This window comes from Gallus gallus, chromosome 1 (genome assembly GCF_016699485.2).
Source record: "Gallus gallus isolate bGalGal1 chromosome 1, bGalGal1.mat.broiler.GRCg7b, whole genome shotgun sequence".
Classification (NCBI taxonomy): domain Eukaryota; kingdom Metazoa; phylum Chordata; class Aves; order Galliformes; family Phasianidae; genus Gallus; species Gallus gallus.
The window spans coordinates 120409641-120430116 of record NC_052532.1 but is presented as its reverse complement, the minus strand read 5'-3'; the positions used below and the strand labels follow the sequence as shown (position 1 = coordinate 120430116).

Sequence of the window (20476 nt, the reverse complement as noted above, 5' to 3'; positions counted from 1 at the left end):
TGTTCCTTAGCCCAGCATGTTTTGGGTGGATCACCTGCACTAGTGGTTGGATCAAGCTGCAGCTTTCTCCCTGCCAGGCTTCTCACAATCCCATCAAGCTAATTCAAGTGAGTAGAGATAACTGCTGGACACTAACAATACTCCCGTTATTGTCAGCTCCATGAGGCTATCGTGCTTTTGAGTTTGGGTTTGTTGCAAAGTGATCTTCTTCCTTCCCACAAGTAATTCACAAGTTCATTGTGATCACTGTAGACATATTTGCTGTTTTCAGAGTGCTTTGTTTGACTATTGGCTCTTCAGTGTTAATGGAATGTGGTTAGTTACATATGTCTATCAACTTTTCTAGATAACTCCCCACATGTCTGAGAGCTTAAAAACTCTAGAACAACAACTATAGTAGAAGGAGTGGTGATTGTCAAATACTGAATAATCAAAACTAGTGTTCTTGAAAGAGTTTATTATTTCAATTACATTACATCAGAACGCTTACTCTACAAAGCAAGAAACCTGCTTGTGCACCACAATGTAACTAAAGTTACATACCACTGATAAAGAAATTACATTACAACTGAAGTCACTTACATTGATCATACATTTTTTATCATTTTATTTTGATTAAAAAAAAATAGATTCTGTATGTTTTATAATGCCTCAGTACTGGTGCTTCTTGTCTTTCCATCAGAATGTGCACAGCCAATTTGGGTGTTCCCAATTTTGACTCAATGGTTTGCTCATGTTGATTACATAATGACACATATTTCCAAGGCTGTGGTTGGGTGCAGGTGCTACGATCAAGTTCTTGGTGTTTTGATTCTCAGGAGGATCCTCAGAAAATGGAGCATCTGTAGTTACATTTATAATTACAAATCATGCAATGAGATCATCATTAAGTCTCTTCTCATGATAACAGCAAGCAACTTTTTAAAGCACATGGGTTGTATATTGGAAAATGCATTTAAGGGGAAACACTCCAACATAAAGTACCCTGAACATTTTCAAAGCACTGATTTTAGTATGCTTGAAGGTTGTTTTACAGTCATCTCTCCTCTTTCTTCATAGGCAACTCCTCAACAGGTTATTTCCAACACCTTTCAATAGCAGTACACAAACTGTACAGCAAACAAAGGCAATACCTAAGCTATGCAGTGATGGAAGAATCTTTGTTTAATAAGTGAAGCTAAAGTACAAAAAAACCTATGGCCACGTTACTGTTCTGTAATAGAAATAATCTTTTGTTGGCATTACTACCTTATTTTCTTATTAAGGAAATGGGTGTTCGTACACCGTACTGTTTGCTCTACATCATACAACTGGAAATAATAATCTAGTGGCTAAATATTGACTTATTACATTCTTCTCCTATATGCTACTCACCAAGTCACGTGACTTGCAGTTTTACTTTGGAAGATGATCAATGATTAACTACAGGCTACATCAATTCCCTGGACAATCCTGTGCAGGTTTCTGCAAAAGGGCACATGTTTAATGGAGGTGGGCACACATACAGTGGTTATAGTTCTTCTTTTTTAGGTGAATTCCTTTTGACTCCATGCTACTTTTTTCCATATTTGTTTCTTTTCTACAGCATTTAGTAAATACACTTGCCGTCTGTGTGAGAGAACATACAAAAAAAATCTTTTCTACTTTAAAGTAGAAGTAGTTTCTCTCAAATTCCAGTTGCTTTCAGTCAACATAATTAATTCTTTAGGCTTTCAGTATCCTGAATATTTTCTAATTTCTTTATAAAGATGGAAGATGTTTTCCACAAGTTGCTTTGCTCATTTGTACTATTTTCTATGAAAAAAAAAATGAACCAAACCAACCAAACATAAGCTGTAATGAACGTTTCAGGCCCAGCAGGGTAAGAATAGCTGATAAAGAGAAAGGTGTGCCTCCCTGCCGTGACTCACCTCCAGCAGGCAGGGACTCGTGTGCTCAGCAATGGCCACCTTGTTTCTGCATTCAGGGATTGATCTGCACCCAGCTGCCCCTGTGCTGCTGGGAAGCATGTTGGTGGCAAGAGCAAAGGGAAGAACCAGAGGAGGAACTTGGTGAATTCTTCCTTGTTCACATCCTCCTGAGAAGTTCATTAGCCATTAAGGATGTGCATGCCCTAAAGTTGTCAGTTGTCGCTGTGCATCTGTTAGTTACCAATGCCTCTGCATTGTGTCAGGTACTTCATGATCTGTTCACTGATTCCTTTTTTTTTTTTTTTTTTTAAATGTAATGGTCTGTGGGAAAGTCAAAACTTACATATGCTTCATCTCTTGGTATGGGTGCATGCTTAACTCACTGATATGTGTTTAACTTAACCTGTCATAATTAGGATGCAAAGAAGCACACAAAGAAACAAGCAAACAACAACAAAAAAGCAGAGAAATCCTAGTTGTGAGTTGGGGGCTTACATTAACAGCGTGTGCAGTTTGGGACACCACAGTATATAAAGGACACAAAACTGTTAGAGAGCTTCCAAAGGAGGGCTACACTGATGGTGAAAGGTCCAGAAGGCAAAACGTGTGAGGAGCGGCTGAGGCCCCTGTGTGTGCTCAGCGCAGAGCAGAGGAGCTGAGGGGAGGCCTGATGGCGGCTGCAGCTCCTCACAGGGAGCGGAGGGGCAGCGCTGAGCTCTGCTCTGTGTGACAGCGACAGGGCCCGAGGGAACGGCATGGAGCTGTGTCAGGGGAGGGGCAGCTGGGGGTTAGGGACAGGGGCTGCACCACAGGGCGGTGGGCATGGAACGGGCTGCCCAGGGCTGTGGGCACGGCCCCGAGTGCCGGAGTTCAACACTCAGACATAGGGTTTGATTTGGGGTGGTGCTGTGTGGAGTCTGGGGTTGGACTCCATGATCCTTGTGGGTCCCTTCCAACTTGGGATGTTCTATGGTTTTATGATTCTATGATTCATTTCAGTATTTGTAAATACTACTGTAGTATGCATTTGATTTTTTTTTTTTTTGCTCTGAAAAAAAGGCAGAATATTAGTTAGAAAACAACATGATGATTATGCTCTTCTAAATGGAAATCTCTATAGTTTACAACAATTACATTTTTCATTTTAACATTAAAATCTATAACTTTTTTCTTTTTTGTCATAAAATAGCAGGATGATAACTTCAGAGTGACTAGCTGAATGTCTAAGCTGTTTTCCTCCAACACCAACCTTACACAATCTATCTAACTTCTGTGAAGCTGATGAGAGCTTCATCAGCTTATTTAGTCACTGACAGGTAGAATTGGCACTTTCTGGAGTTTGGTTAATATGTAATTTCCACAGGTGTCCTGGCTTCTTCAAGCATTAAACTGAATTTTCCTTAGTTCTTCCACATGTGTACAGAGCATCAAGACACACAGAAATCACTGAAATGTTTCATACCTCCCGATAACGACCTGGAGGCTCAGTCTGTCACAGAGGTGGCTTTCACTTCTTGTTCCTTGTTGTAACTACTTAGAGCAGACTTCACAAGACTTACCCAGGAAAGAAGCGCACATTTGAATGACTCTCTCTCTCGATAACATGTACACTTGGAAAAAGTTAATGGATCTTATCGCATTGAGCAAGTATCCCTGCTAGTGAGTCTGCTGTACAAGCCACTAGGGAAGACTTAAAGGTGTGAATTTCTGTTGAAACCTTGAAGCTGTCTGAGGATGGAGCAGAGGAAGACCAGTTAAAGAGGTAAGCTCAGAGTCCTCTCTCCTCTTCATTTAGTCCTTGTTCCTGCAGTTCCACTATCATGAACAATAAAGGGATATCTCGTTTCTTGGGCTCCGTGGCTTGTGTTCCTGGAGAATCCTCTGGAGTTCAACGAAGCTGTGGGGGTATTCACAGCTCACAGGCGCACATCCTTTTGCAGCAAGGTTATATTTATGCATTAATGCCTTTTCTTGGGAACTGGAATATAAAAAACGTGTCCATTATTTGCTGTCTTTTCTACACATTCCTAAGCATTGAAACATACTGCGTGTAATGACTTGTGAAAAGGTTGTATGTTTTTTCTCTTATTTTATTAAACATTTAAAAACTTGATTAAAAAAGCAATGCCAACCAAAACAGAGTAAGTAACATTTACAAGACGTCTGGGAACACCTGATAAATACTGATAGATTGATGCACACAGTTTCAGAAATACACAGTGTGTCATTTGGTCAATAGCTACTGCTACTTGGTTTTAGAGACAGCACCTTTAAATCAATAGCTCCTTTTTAATATTTAATGTCCTCATACCATTAGCCTGCTCTTGTGTCCTCTTTTTTATTGCTAATCAAAGCTATTGGCAATGACCTTGACATTTTTCCAGGGTTTTAGTGGCTCAGGTTTCACTTAAATTGGCTGACACGGGAAAAGCTTTTTGTTGATACAAAATTCACCTACATTTTAAGAACTTTGGTTGCACTTTGTTATTTCACCTGAAAGCAATTCTGTGGTTTCTTATATGAAATATATGAAAGTCTAAATTAAAATGCTATGGACTCTCCTGCTTTCATTTTGTGTAGTAGCCGGATACAGGTAAGGCAACTAGTTATGTATCAAGTTATGTCATGACTGCAGGATAACAAAAAAAAGAATTTCAGTTTTTAATTTTCTATTTCCATTACCCAGAGAAGTCATTGGCAATTTGGGTTCCCAGTGTGGCTTTGTACCTTATTTGAAAGTGCGTTTGGGACTTTTTCCTATTTCAGGAGTATTGTGCAACCGTGGTAGAAGGTATCCAAATTCACTGATGAAGTTTTTAGTGATTTATTAACTGTGAAAGATATGTTTATCTTTAAAAGTTCTTATTTTCAGAGGTTGAGTTGCTGCACAGTTATCTGCATCTCGAGCAATTACCTGTGTATTGAGAACAGCGTGCGATAATATTCTCTATGACAAATAAAAGCACACAGCATCTCATCATCGAAATTAGACAGGTAAGAATAAGGAGCAAGGATCTGGGAGTGAAAGCACACAGTGGTTAAATAAGCATCAATCCAGTGCTGCTTTTGCACACAGAGTGCTTTCCCGCTAATGGTGTTTTAGTAATTATCTTATCAGTTGCTTCTAGCCAAATCGTAATTTACATAATCTGCTTGTGTAGTTAGGCCAGTGTTAGATTGAGTCCATTGAAATGAACATAGCAGTTATATTAAATAGTTCATTTACTTTTCAATGAGTCACAGGAAATACTTGAAACAATTTACTTTGTACCAGCAAAGTCTTGTACTAAAAGTTACAAAATAAGTGGGAGCCTATCCAGAGCTTGTTGATATCATTCAACTCTTTCCATCAACTGCCATCAACCTCTTATATAAATGTATGCAAGTGTATATAATGTTTAAAAATCAGTATTGGTCTATCATTCTATAACTTCTGCTGAAAGTAGCTCCTGGAAGCTTCTCTGAGTGTGCCTCTCACTGAAGTTAATCAGGTTCCTATAGAGCGGGACTTAGAGTTGATGTGTGTTGTTGACCTTCTGCTAGGCTGTATCTGTGCCAGTGAAGTCCAGAGGGTTATTTCAGAGCAGGCCTATCTGGATGTGAACTTGGCAGATTTCTGAGTGCTGAGCAGATCAGAAGGAAATGTAGGTGCTATTTGCTTAGGGCAGAGTTGCACATGTTCTGTGGGAAGGCCTCTGTAGGTCATGACTTTGACCTACAAACCACTGCTTATATGAGCCAGCCCTGCATACCTGACTGCTGATAGAGGCACAGTAATTGCCGAGCAACACACCAAGCACTGTTAGCAATGCACCTTACAAGCCAGAACCAAAGGTAGACACCCACAAAAGTTAATAAATATGCTGACATGGAAGGAGCTGCGGAACAAATTCTATCATTATACACCTTACATATGTTATATTGTATGCATCTGAACAATCCTTTTTCATACAGAGATTTTAAGGACTTCCTATTGCAAAATGAATGCTATTTATGTCTGTTATTTCTTCTGTTATTGCTTGTTTCTCAGTAAATACCACTTTGTCATACTAATTAGCACTAACAAGCTATGTTCGGTGTCTTCAGAAGCTGTCAAGAGATACACACATCTGGGTCAATGTTAGGGGCGCACCATGACAGTGTTCCCCTCGCATCCCCTGCTGTGGTGTGCACAAGGAGCTGGAGCAGGGCACAGTACTCAACTAAGCCAGGCAGCAGTGCAGGTCATCCACATAAGTAGGGGCGGGAGAAAAAGCAGCTTCTGCCAAGGGTTCCCACAAGTCAGACTGAATCACAGGAACAACCAAGGTAACACATCCAAACAACAACTCAGTTTCACAGTGTTTTGCTGAAGAGTGTAGGTCAATAGGCTGATACTATCCAAATGTAACTGAATTTTTGATAAAAGAACCATTGAGGAGCAAAAAGGACATTCTATTGCTATTACTGAATTGCCTCATGCTCACGGGATGCTTCGCTCTAAATAGGAATCAGTCATAAGGAAGAGGCCAAATGCAGGAAAAGTCAACACTTTTAATTAAAAGATGTCAGCAAAATTGGATCTATACTTTTAGCTCTTCTGTTTAATTTCAGCACTAGCACGCATCCCTCTGATACCTTCAATGCACTTTTATTTTTATTCTCGAAGTTGTCTTTTACTTCGGATATGGTGATGGAAAGGAGGACAATACTTCTGACAGTTCTTATTAGGAAATACTGCATCTGAGCTACCTCAGATTTCAGCTACATTGGATCCAGACCAGTATTCAGTCACTTGGAATCATCTCTGTTGCTAGTTAAATACTCAGAGGAATATTGAAAGAGCAAGTATTAAGATTTTAAGATTGCACAACAGATGATGGTACTCTGTACAACCTTCACCCAGCCTCCCTGCAGGAAGGCACTGTGATGATGTGTTTAACTACATGCTCTCAGATTTCCAAAAATAGGTAAAATTATATTGCTTTTATTACTTCAAGTGCTTCACAGATGTGAACTTTTTTTAAAGCATCCCTTTGTATTAAATAGGTACTATTGTAATCACTTAAGTTTATATAGTTGAGTACTCAGAAAGATTTCCTACATGTCAGACTGAGAAGATAATGAAGAAAAGGAAAAACCTTGTGGATTTTTGGCTGCTAGAATATAGATGTGCATTACCTTGCGTGTACATCTGTAATCAGACCGTTGGCAGGCCAGAGATGAGAGTGGTCAAAATGCCAACCTAACACACTCCTCACCAGGGTTGCTGAGGTGTGAGCTGCTAGACTAGTTCAGTGATCTTGTACTTCAAATAGATGAAATGAATTCTTTCTCCATTTCCTTCCTTTGTCTTTCATAACCTCTTTAAGCTGCATCGCCTGCTTGGATTCTGTGAATGAGCGCTTTTGTTTGCATCTTTGGTTGACTTGGCTTGAGTTAAGAGTGATTTCAAGATGACTGCGTAACAACAAAGCATTCCCCACCCAAATATTCAGTGAAAATATAAACCACAGTGCCTAAACAGTGCTATGATATACACCTTCTGTGTATCAAAGAATTACAGCATGTTCTTCATAGAGGCCAGCACAGAAAGAAATGCCTAGTGATCATTAGATAACAAGGAAGGCTTTCTGCCAGGAGGCAAGATAGTAGGAGCCAAGCCTGAGTCCAGAGAGCAATCAAGTGACTTCTCCTGAGACAGGATTTGTTCCAATTTGTCTGCGACATTCGCAATAAAGGTTACAGTGTTAGAAAGATGCTTTGTTTTATGGGGTGCGGAGAGTGGTGGAGTTTTTTTGGTTGGTTGGTTGATCGGCTTGTTTTTAATTTAGTTTAGTTTATTTTTTACTTGGATATTATAAATTAGAGAATGAGGGGGCATTAAATTTCAAGTAGAAGTAGTTTTGGTGGCTTGGCTGCAATTTCAAAGCCATCGAAAAAAAATTAGTGTAGAAGACTCTCCTTATAGAAAATAATAAGCCTTTCTCTGGAGCAAGGTTATTTTGTCTGTTTCTATTTGCATTTGAAGTTCAGTGTATACATTGGTGTTTTAATCTTCCAGGGGAAATTTAAAGAAATGCAAAATTATACTAATTCAGCATTAGGATCATAGAATCATTGAATGGCTTGGATCAAAGGGGACCCCAAGAATCATCAAGTTCCAGCCCCACCTGCCACAGGCAGGGCCGCGAACCTCCAGATCTGGTCCTAGACCAGGCTGCCCAGGGTCCCATCCAACCTGGTCTTGAACAGCTCCAGGGATGGGGCATCCACAGCCTCTCTGGGCAGCCTGTTCCAGCACCTCACCATTCTCTCTGTGAACAACTTCCCCCTGACATCCAATCTAAACCTTCGCTCCTGGAGCTTAAAACCATTCCCCCTTGTCCTATAACTATCTACTCAAGTAAAAAGTTGATTCCCCTCCCATTTATAATCCCCTTTTAAATGACAGAAGGCTGCAATGATGTCACCCCACAGCCTTCTCTTCCCCAAGCTGAACAAGCGCAGCTCCTTCAGTCTGCCTTCGTAGTGGAAGTGCTCCAGCCCTCTGGTCATCTTCATGGCCCTCCTCTGGACCCTCTCCAACAACTCCACATCTTTCCTGTATGGGCAGCCCCAAACCTGGATGCAGTACCCCAGATGGGGCCTCAGGAGGGCAGAGCAGAGAGGAACGATCACCTCCCATTCTTAGAATCAGGCAGGAGGGGCAAGGTTATTCCGTGGATTTCAGCCCTATTCTGGAAAAATCAGGAATCCTGTTGAAGCCTAAATACAATGACCCTTTGCTAAGACAACTGGAAAAAAACGTTGGAGACAAGGAAGCTAAAAGAAATGAAAAGCAGAACAAAGGGCTGCAGAAAACTGGAGGAAGAGAGACTTCATGGTCATGGTGTGCAAGTTTGGTGACACAGGGACCCAGGAGGTAATCTGACTTTAAAAGCCTTGTCCTTCCTTCTATAAGGAAGGTTTGTGTGAAGGAGTATCTTGCAGTCTGTGAAAGTTTGTTGATGAGCATAAAGTAAACAAAAGATTATAGGCGTCTGCTTTATTACTCAAGCCAGAGTGTGACGTGCTATTTTCAACACCCTCATCAAGGGTGAGCTCTGGAGTATAGCCAGCCTAGAGAAGCCTTGTTCCTTAAACATGGGTTTTCAAGGAAAAGATGAATGATTTCTCAAGCCAAAAGAGGACAGACTTTTGAACAATAGCTGATACTCAGTAGACATGGGTTCTGGCTTATCCTTTCCCTTGGCTCATAATCCCATTAACTAGCCAGTTCCAGTCTTCTCATTCTCATCCACAACCAAGAATTTCTTAACAAAGGCTAAGCATTGTGCTTCTTTTAAATTTATTCATGGATATCACTGACCTTCTGGAAAACCTCCATTAGATTATCCAGTTTTTAAAAATTTTATTCCAGTTGGTTTACTTTTGGCAGCATCAAATATGTAGCCATAAATAGGTCTCATGAAGCTATCTTCACAAGGATGGCTGACCTCAGCTCTGCCTAGAATATTCTCAGCTTTTTTGTACTGCTTCTAATTTACCTTGCAGCCACAGACCTGCAGTAAGAGATTTCACAATGCTTTGTCTCAGTGTTCTCATTCAGGAAAAGCAACAGTATAGCACTTAGATGCTCCATGTGAATTCTAAGGTGGTGAAGTTGAGCAGTTTGAGACCCTTAAAAGAAGAATGTCACAAAAGCTCCAGTGTGCTGGAAATATTATTGTTGATGTTGAAAATTTGCTTGGATACTACAGCAATGGGCTCTACAGAATGTGCTCCAGAAAATGCAATAAACTAAATATTTGCACATGCTTGAAAGAGAGTGAGTCAGCAATAGAGCGCTGATCAGAACTTAACAATGAACAACATTGTGATGGGTTTTCTTTGACCATGGGATTCACCAGAATTTTCTCCTGAAGTTAAGAAATGGGCTTAACTAGAAATTCTTTTGCATAGAATAAGTACAAAAAGAGATTGTTTAACATGATTACTATTTTAAACTAAAGTATATTCAAAGAACTAGCTGGAAACAACTTCACATTTGCTCCTGAGACCTCACTTGGCTGCATGTAGGTTTTGGAGAGAGACTGATTGGCAAAAAAGCCTCTTGGGCTGTGTATTAACTCCTGCCTGGAAAAACGGTGCTGCCCAGACAAAAGGAAGGAAGGCAGTGAATGGAATGAGAGAGTGACAAGCCAGAAGAAATACTTTTTTAAACCATTCCCAGAGTTTAGAATAGTCAAACATCTTGTTTTTCCCATTTGTCTCAGTTATCCAGATAGTCATTTTGATATCCTGCCACATTACACATACAAGCTAGTAAAATGAATACATCCTGTCCATAAAATAAAACAATCAGTCACAGAGTTGAGTCTCTAACAACAGACAAGCAGCATTGCTCAGAAGTAAGCCAGCATCAGAGGTTATACAGACATCTGTATCAATAGCATTTGGGGAGAAGTCCAGATCTGTCAACACATGTAGTATACATATAACATGTAGTATAATTTAACAACTACACCAAAAAAGTTTGCTTTCAACCGATTCTTGATTAAGATAGAAAATCGTTGGTTTTCCCACACAGAATATAGAATGTTCAGTTTGCATGTGATCTTATCCTGGAAATACGGATTGTTATTGTGAAATCCATTAGCAAATGTTTGATAAAAAGGGAGAACTTTGTTAAAGCTTTTTACGGTTTATTCACCAATAAATTCTGGACCATGATTTCAAAATAGATATGCCATACCTGAAATACTTCGCAAAAGTAGCAAATCTGAATTAAGAAATACTTTTATAGGCTACACAACTATTCAAACAACTTAAGGTATATTTGAATGCTATTCAGTGGCTCTTTCTTGAATGGATCTTCATATATTCACAGAATGGCCTGGGTTGAAAAGGACCACAATGATCATGTAGTTTCAACCCCCCTGCTATGTGCAGGGTCGCCAACCACCAGACCAGGCTGCCCAGAGCCACATCCAGCCTGGCCTTGAATGCCTCCAGGGATGGGGCATCCACAGCCTCCTTGGGCAACCTGTTCCAGTGCATCACCACCCTCTGGGTGAAAAACGTCTTCCAAATATCCAACCTAAACCTCTCCTGTCCCAGTTTACAACCACTCCCCCTTGTCCTATCACTATCCACCCATGTAAACAGTCGTTCCCCCTCCTGAAAAGAAGTGTTCAAAGAGGTTTCTTAGAAAGTTGAATAAGATCCCCATTCACAGCTGAAATGCACTGAGCATCATAGGCTGATTTGAATTGCTCTGGCTTGTGTTAGAAACAAGGACTGCAAGCCAGCTTCAGTACCTGAAACATGCCAAAGGGAAGGTCTAGCATCCATACAGCTCAGTCCTTGCTTCACTTACTCAGACTGAATTGCCTTGGAGCTATTAATTGTGCAATTTCACAGATTTCAAATCTTTAATTGATTTTGGAAGGGAGTTCATTAATTACAACATCTGTCTGCCTGTTTGAGATGTCATCCTTAGTTTTACCATTTTAATGCACAAATCCATCCCCAGTATACCAGGAAGCATTTATGTGTCTGGATACCTAACTCACAGAATAGATAAAGCAGAAAAAAAAAAAATCTCAAGTCTGCACAACCAAGAACAAGTAGAAATCCTTTTATCTCAAGTATTCTTAATAGCTTTTCAGAAGTCTTACATACCTCTGTATAACAAGACTTTGTGGCTAATATTAATTTTCCAAAAAGCTTCTTAATGCAAACAGATGGCTCTGCTGTGCATTTTGGTACTGTGCTTGTTCTAAACACTGAATACTAACAGTTTTCACGGAAGTTTAAAAATATAAAACACTTTTTTTTCCTTAAAGCTCAACCAAGGTAGTCAGTGGGCATAGATGTGCATACAAAGGAGACTCACGCCTACATAAGATGAGATCAGTCTTCGATTAGCTAGCTAGAATACTGAACCATAACTGATTATGGTTCAAGCAGCCACCAAGGATGGTAACATAAGGAAAATAAGTCATGTTAGAATATTTGTGACGAAATTTGTTTTAATATGTTGTTTTGCTAGAAGTGAAATGTTTCACAGAGGCCTATCTGGTTCTGGCGTTATCTTTGGAATCATAGGAAGTCTGCTCCAAAGCAAGCAGAATGTTGCTTCACAAGTAGGATTCCTATCAGCCCTCCTAGTGAAAATCTCCCTGCTCCCTGCTCATTTCAAAACAGATATTTTGATGCTGTTACATTTTCTCAACGATTTTGGAACCTTTTGGTTTTATTTTAAATGAATGTACATGCACACAATCACAGTGGACATTTCGAAATATCCCCATGATTTCTTCTTCCAGACAGCAACAAGGATTACTGTAGAGTAGAGCACTTGCTCATTTCAGTCCTTATATGAAATCCTCATCACAGGAACTAGAGTGAGATCTCCCACTATGCAATTGCTCTGCTGAGAAAGGTGATGACCAAGTTATTGAATTATAGCAATACAAAACTTTATTTTAACATTCGGAAGTTGATGATCTTTGTGAGTCCTTTCCAGTTCAGGATATTCTGTGATTCTGTGATTTATGTAAAAGGCGATTAGAATAAAGTGGAAGAGGAATCATTTGGTCTAGGAATGTCTGGAATGCTTGGCTAAAGCCTGAAGATGTATTTCACATGTTGTTTTAAGTGTGGCAGCATAAACTTGAAAATATAAGATAAAAAAAATTGAAAACTGGAAGACTTGTTAGATAGATATAGAGCCTTGCAGGCAGCTGAACTGCATCACTGATAAAGTGTGTACCTTCAGAACTGCAGCAGAGACTGTGAGTTCCAGAACAAACAAAACAGTAGGCAAAAGTACCAGGCCCTTCCTTCCCTGTGGAGCCATCACTGGCAAGAGATGATAGATTAACGGCACATGCTGCCAGCAGGTTGCACAGTGGAGGCATGCAGACAGTTTGACCTAATTCGTGTCTTTGGCCCCATCCTGCTGATTTCACTCGCCCCCGTGCAATCATCTTGTTGCTTTTAATTCCAGAGCATCACTTCTCTGGCCAAAGATGTGGTAGATGCTCTGCCCCCAAAGACTTTCCAGGCCAGGCTGGACCAGGCTCTAAGCAACCTGATGTAGCTGTGGATGTCCCTGTTCATTGCAGGGGAGTTGGATTAGATGACCTTTAAAGGTCCCTTCCAACTCTAAGGATTCTGTGATTCTAACCACGCTCTACATGCTTGGAAAAACTGTTTCTTCCTATTGAGTAGGTAACTGTTTCTATAGCTTGTGAATGAACATAGTACCTTCCACAAAGTCTAGTCTACAATGACCCAACAGACACCATGGAAGTTATCCAGGGCATTCTTTATGGTTCTGTACTACTGACATCAATGTTGGACCTACAAGTACCAATTTATTTGGGAAGATCAGTGTCTTTCTTGTTAATAATTAATTGATTAAAACCCAAGATATGTGTTTTATCCTAATTTTATCTAAACTGATATCTTACTTTGATTAAATGTTAGGGCTGAAGGCATCTGGTTAACAATAACCAGAAGGCATTTGGTTAACAATAAATGGGCTTATTTTCAAAATTGTGGGAAATTTTTTCTGCTTAGGAAATAATAAGTTGGAAAAGAATTCCTATTTCCAATATTCATTTAGCATCCTTTGGAAGCAATAGATAATGTGGTAATGATGTGAAATGAATACAGATCCACCCTATGTTACTGGAAAGTTTGATCATTGTATAACGCTTGGAGAAATATTTTGTCAGTCATCATTATATTAAGACAATTTTTGCCTTGGCTTCTTTCTTTCACACACTTCTAAGTATAAGGAACAGGTATAAGACTGTATACAAGGGAGAAATTTTTATAATGAGTGGTGAGACATGGGAACTGTTTGCTCAGAGTTGTTGTGGATGCCCTATCCCTGCTAGTGTTAAAGGGCAGGTTGGATGGGGCTTTGGGCAACCTGGTCTAGTGAGCTGTCCCCCTGCCCATGACAGGGGGGTTGGAAATGGGTAATCTTGAAGGCCTTCTCCAACCCAAACAATTCTGTGATAATTTTGTATCTAAATATATAAAGATACAGGAAGCTTAATTATGGTAAAAGTAAGGAGAATTGTAATTATAAAATGAGTATGCATCTTAACTTCAGAACACTTACTGTCAAGCAGAGTTTTGAATTCAAATTTCCAGGCCTTCCATCTCAAGCTATTTTGTAAGCCTCTCTGTGTCAATCCTCTGTTCTTGTTTCATCTTTTCAGTTTTCACCTCTTCTTCCTTCAGATTACAAAGAGGACTGCAGACTGTTGTTTCTTGAGTTTTGTTTCCTTTGTTGAGAATTTGGCTGTTGCTTGCCAATCAGACAATTTTGAACTCCCTCCTACTAATTTCTTCAGCCAAAGACCCCTAGCTTGAAATAGCATCTCTTCAAATCTTTTCCAGACCACACCATGCGTGTCAACATGGAGAGGAATCCCATCAGTCTCTGCTAAAAACCTTAGCACATGTCCTTGCAGCAATCCTGGAAATGATTAATTCTCAGTCTCTCATAATTTGTGCTTCTACTATTACTTAAATGTTACTGAGGGTTGTTTTTTTCACCCTGAAGCCAAGTGATGCACACCCTTCTCCATGAAGAGTATATGTCTGCCAACTTCTGGAATTATACAACTTCAGCCTTAGCCCAGTTCTGATTTGATTTGCTTTGATTTACAGTGCATTGAAGCATGGATTGTTTTTGCATTTTGTTTTAAATGCTATGGTTGGGTGTCCCTTATTCAATTCCACAGCAGCCAAAGCAATTTGCTCAGACTTCTAAATTAAAAAGTCTACCACAGACAACTTCTTATCACTTCAGCTTTGAGAGCAGAGATCAGAGGCTTATTGCTGTATAAATCGAGCCTGATCAACCTGTTGCAAACAGCTCAACTGCAGACCATGGATTAAGCCTGCATCACCATACTGTGTTACCACATTATCCAATCCCCATCTCCAGGAGAAAGCCATCAGAGGCTGCTGAGGTAGTAGAGGGAGACACCTGTCCCCAGCACTGGTTCACTGCCATTCCCCCAGATTCACTGGGTTTCCCCCAGGCTGGTACACTGCCATTCCCAGGAGCCATGGGTATATTCTGCTTGTGACTCATATCCAGTTTCCCTGGAGTGTCTGCATGCAGCTCCTAGCTCCGTGAGGAGTTCTGGTGTATCTCTAAGAAAGGTCATCCGTCTCTGATGAGTTTCAGCTCTTCCATCACCTGCTCTCCTCCACAACAGCAGAGGGACACTGATCATCTCCAGAGGACTACTTCACATATCTTCCCACTGAATTTGATGCAGTCTAATTTCTTACTGTAAAATCAAAAAGCAACAACAAAAAAAGAATCACAATAAAACAAAATGGAAGGACAAGTGTGAATTTGAAATCCCATGAGAATCCCCGTTAAATTTGTTGCTATTAATAGACTCCAAACTGGAATATGAACAGCCAAATTATTTTGCACAGTGCAGCTTTAAAAAGAGTTTAGTATTGCAATCATATTTGTGGGTGTAGGAAAGAAACACGAGATACGAAAAATAAGAGTGACACTGTTCCAAGTGGTTTATGCCACCAAGAAGCTCTCCAAATATCTCAGTCTTAGCTGTAAAAGCAGCTGCTGAGTAAATACTCACAGGATTGCAGGGAACAACGACATACATACATGGCACAGCAGCGAATGGACAGCATTCTGGGGGTGGTTAGTGCCTCATTTTTTGGAGTTCATCACTATGGAAATTATGCTTGTTGGTATCTGGTAAAGAGTGACAGCTCTGAGTAGGGAATAGTTTGTATTCAGCTATTTCTGGTATGATTTCCAGCGAGAGAACACGGGAAACCAAGAGGAGAGCAATAAAGAAAGAAAATAAATAAGTAAGGGGGGAAAAAAGCAAACAAAACAACAGCTTTCCCTCCCCTTTGTCCCCCCCAAAATAAACAAATACAAAAAAAAGCTTGTTCTCAGTACAACAGTTACCACTGTATTGTTGGCTTGCATAAAAAATGTGATATGAACTTTAAAAAGAAACAGCAAGCAGCCTTCAGCAATGGCAAAATCAGTTATAACATCCAAAGATATAGCCAGTATTTTCCATCTCCACTGTAAGCAGTGTTACATTTCCATTTGGATCTTCTGAGAATACGGTTGAATGAGATGAGCAATGAAGGTGTATCTGCTACTGATTCTCTTCAGACCATTGTAGGCATTTCACATGTAGATGTGAAACTCAGATAATCTAAAGCTGCATTCAGGGTTTATGGTGCAGAAATAAGAGAGAGCTAAGAAGACCTTTCCTTCTGGTAACCCAGATATTAAGATGGAATGTTTTAGATCATTTCTATCTGGAATGCACCCACTGCCACAAGCCAATATTCAGTAACATGGTCAAAAAACACTGACAAAATCTTTTGCTGGTGGTGCAAAGAAGAGAACTTGTGAAATATTTGGAAAGTATACATTTAAACAGACACAGAACTGGCAAGGTAACGACAGCTCATTTTTGCTGGCATCTCCATTCCTCTGCTAAGCATGTCCTTGTCTGCTCTCTCTTCAAGGAAAGGAAAGTACACATCCCAGGAGCTATTGGATCTTCCAGCCAGGACTGCTGCAGAATTCTCATTGTCTCTGTGAATGAACCTTTCTGGAACTCCCATCTTGTGGGTGCTCTGGGTTACAAGGCCAACATGACAACTGAAACATTTTGTAATGGTTCCAAAATGATGATGTCTGTCTTTTTTAGGTAGTACAACAAAGGCACAAGCTTAACAATGTTATACATAACTATATGAATGTCTTTTCTACAGTTGTCTCATGAGCACTTTTGTCAGTAACCTCAGAATGTTTCTCTCCATACGTGGGTTCTCTTGTGATTCACTAGTCCATAAATAGCAAGGCCGAAAGGGATGTAAAGAAACCATCAGGTGTACTTTGGCAACCATACGTACCTAAATCATTCTAAATGTACATTTGTCTCACATTCACTGAAGAGCTTCATAGTACCTATGCAGAATATTCCAGCTAATATTCTAATATTTCAGCTTGTCAGGATTTCTACCATGAGAAAAATTTTCCATGTCTAGCTTATAATTCTCTTTCTGCCAGCCTGTGTCTTTTATGTGGAAGAAATGTGTAGAAGACACTGTATCATTCTTTTATCTCATGTCTCACATCTCATCCCCTCTTTAAACTGGATCTTTTCCTCTTCTCTCCTTCAAGGCTCTCAGAGTTCAGCTAGTTCATTCCCTGACCCAAGGAAGGCTGTGCTGTATTTAAGCCATTTCTGTTTCTCTGATCAGTGTTCGTGTGCACTCTTAATAATACAGATTTTATGGTTACTGTAATAGTTGTGTAATTCTTGGTTTGTGTCCAGTCTTCACCCAGAAGGTTCTCCTCTGACTTACCCAGCGTACAATAAACACTTCCTAAAACTATAGTCGAGTATTTCTGCCCAAGTGCTTCTCAGTGTGGAGAAGTACTAGCAGGTGTGAAGTCCCCTTATTGCCAATTAAGACAGAACGACAAGTGCCGGTGACTGTTCATGTTGTTTACAAACACTTCTAAAGATCCCATGTGTATACAGTTTTACCTGGACTCCACACTGGAAGCAGTGGAAAATGTATTTCTCTCTCTGTCTCCCAGAGCTCTGTGATGTTGCACTGTGGTAATTAGGACAAAGTTGGCTTTGTGCTTCATGGTACAAAAACAATTGCAATGCTTTCGAAAACACTCCACAAATAATTTTGCTATAACATGAGATGATATAAAAAGCATGAGAGATATGTTTGACATACATATCATACTCCTTTAGGATGATCTATAGAGTCGACCAGTGGCTTTGCCATTCTTCTAATTTGAAGGAGGGGCTCCTAAACTCCTAAATACTGTACTCCTCACACAGTACAGTATTTCAGACATAAACACTGCATAGCGGCCACCACTGCCTTTCTGGTGATGGGGGGATGCAGCACACGCTCCTCCCCATGGGGCTGGGAGCAGCCTTACTCCTTGCCACCCATTACAGTCATGTCCACGTGCATGCTGCCTTCAGCCCTGAGCTGCTGTACCTGCAAAATGAGTGTTCCTGTTCCTCCAATGCAATGAGGTTATGTCTCACAAGTCCACCACAAATCCTCCAGAGGCAACACACTCTACGGGCAGGTGCTTAGCCAATAGATATAGTGTTCAGGGCTTTGGTGCTCTTCTTTTGAGGCTATCCAAACATAGCTAAAGTGCCAGTTCATGGTCCTTCTTGTAGGGCAGTCTCAGCAACTTTACTGTAGAAGTTCTAAATCCACCTGGCTCATTGCACTGCCTTTTATGATAGTGGTGTCTACTTTGATATGATTTTTACAGATAATCTACAGCTTCCCTAACTGCTTTTAAAACAACTTTTCCATGAGAAAACTTATTTCAGTTTTCACATGTATCTTTGTGAGGAAAAGTACAGAATGTAATATGTTAATGTATTAGGCAACAATCCTCTAGAAAGTTAACACTTATTTTAACAAGTAAACTTGTGAGAAGCCCAGGGGAATTTTAACCTTCTGTGAAGATAATTAATATGGATAATGATATGGACATACACTGTCCTGCAGTAAGCAGTTGTAATAAAATAAACCAAGCATTATTAACATTGAGTCATCTACAGTAACAAACCATAAAATAATAAAGGCTGGAGAGGGAAAAGACCTATTAAGTCATCCACTCCATCTCCTGCCAAGACAGGCTTTATTTCTGCCGTATATTATTAAGTGTTTTCTCCAGTCTAGTTTTAAATTATTCAAGCAATTTGATTTCTACTATTTCCTTTGGGAGACTACTCCACAGTTCAGTTCAGAATGACGCTTATTTATTCCTCATTCTCAAAATAAAATACTCTTTCCTTACCTTCAGTGCTTTAGAAACTACTTTTCAAATTCTTTCTTTTTTCATCTTTAATTATGCTTGGAGCTGGGATGTTCAGTGGGGGATGGAGAGCACCTCAGACCAGCCAAGGAATTTAGGCCAGCTCAAAGAAGCCCTAAGTGTTTCAGAATATCACTGGGCCCCACGAGTCTTTGCATGGGCTATCACAAGAGGAAAAAATGAGTATTAAATGTGCAGGACAGTTGGAAACACGGGTAAATGATTACAAGGACTGATTAAAAGGCACATTTGTGGCAGAAAAGGATAAATAGAAAGAAATCCCTAGCTGTGCCTTGTCAATTGTTTTGGCAAGCTCTGCCCCAGCCATACGCTCCAGTAAACTTTACAAGAAGTTTTCAAATAATGAGAGTTTAAAAATTAACTGCTGCAGCCCATGCTGCATGTTCATGATCCAGAGCCCTTTGAAGCAGGCAGAAAAATCCCCATCGGTTTCAGAGGGCTTTGAAGTTAACCCTGAGTACACAGAGTGAGTGGTTAATCTTCCACTTACAAGAAGACACCTTGCATGCAGGCAGCCTGGTGGCAAGGCCCGTGAGGGGCCTGCTTACTGGCACCCCAACAGGAATGGCTGCCAGGGAGCGCGAGGCCTAAGCACAGCCGTGTCACACAGAATGGCCCTGCCTTGGTCTGGTTCCTGGTTTTGTGAGCTAGGCTAACCAAGGCAGTGCAGAAGGACATGGAAAAAATAACCTGTCCCTCCTTCAAGCGAGTATGAGTCTTGGGAAGAGCAACAATTGCAAAGCTATCCTCTGGGTAACCTCTTTTGCTCATCAGTGAAAATGGAGCCTGAGGTAAACAGAGTATAGGGACATCTGAAATCACTATGAATCCTGAGAAACACATGAAAGGATAAAATGGCCATGGTTTTGGAGTCAATCCATGTGTGGCAGGAGACTGCTCTTTTCTCTACAGCCAAAAAGAACAGCCATATACAAAAGACTCCAGGATTAGTGGGCAGTTAACAGCAGCAGAGCTTTTACACAGCACTCCTTTCCCTAGTGTCTCACAGAGATGAAGGTATGGCCCTGTGCTTGGTGGAACAACAGTAAAAATCTTGCTCCTCTGACTCTGCAGAGATGAAAGTTTCCTGCCAGCACTGAGATGCAGGCACGGCAAGCCATCACCTAACATGGCCTCCGCACCAGGGCTGGCCTCGCTTGGCAGCTCCTGCTGCGGACAAGCTATGGGGGGCAGCCTGATTGCTGTCAATCTCTGCCCCCTGTCTCTATGCGAGCAGGGCAGCAAAGGCTCCTTCCACACCAGTCTGTTTGTGGCTTCTTCCCTACATTGCCATGGCTCATCCCTGGCCCATCACTCCAGCTTGGCGTCCCAATGAGACACACAGTGCCACCTCCAATGCAGGTTTGGGACACATCAAGGCCATGGAGTAATATCTGAGCGTCACCCTACAGGCAGCAGATTGGAACCCCATCTTCAGAAAGGATTCCACATGAACAAATCCAATTGCCTTTGCACAGTAATATGTCTGTGTCATCCTGAGCACGCAGAGTGTTTTGTAATCTGTTTCCCTGTTTCCCTTCACTATTAGTCACTACTTTAGGGTCATTTGCATTACATTCTGCTCTCCCTAATGTCCAGTTGTACACCTTAGGATAGTTTTAGAAGAAGAAGCATAAACAATAAC

General features: G+C 40.6%; 1 long non-coding RNA gene across 6 annotated transcripts; it reads right to left on the bottom strand.

Moving 5' to 3' along the window:
• Nucleotides 1-437: 437 nt before the first annotated feature.
• Nucleotides 438-19617, bottom strand: LOC112531491. 6 transcript variants are annotated; one of them, XR_003073254.3, is made up of 4 exons: nucleotides 18793-19617; nucleotides 15542-15711; nucleotides 14035-15220; nucleotides 438-3888 (listed from the first exon to the last, which is right to left on the bottom strand). It is a non-coding gene; the product is annotated as an uncharacterized LOC112531491 (long non-coding RNA). The 6 variants fall into 6 exon arrangements; XR_003073252.3 differs by having other exon boundaries at nucleotides 15571-15711; nucleotides 18793-19608; XR_006932060.1 differs by having other exon boundaries at nucleotides 15571-15660; nucleotides 18793-19529.
• Between the last annotated feature and the right edge of the window lie 859 nt (nucleotides 19618-20476).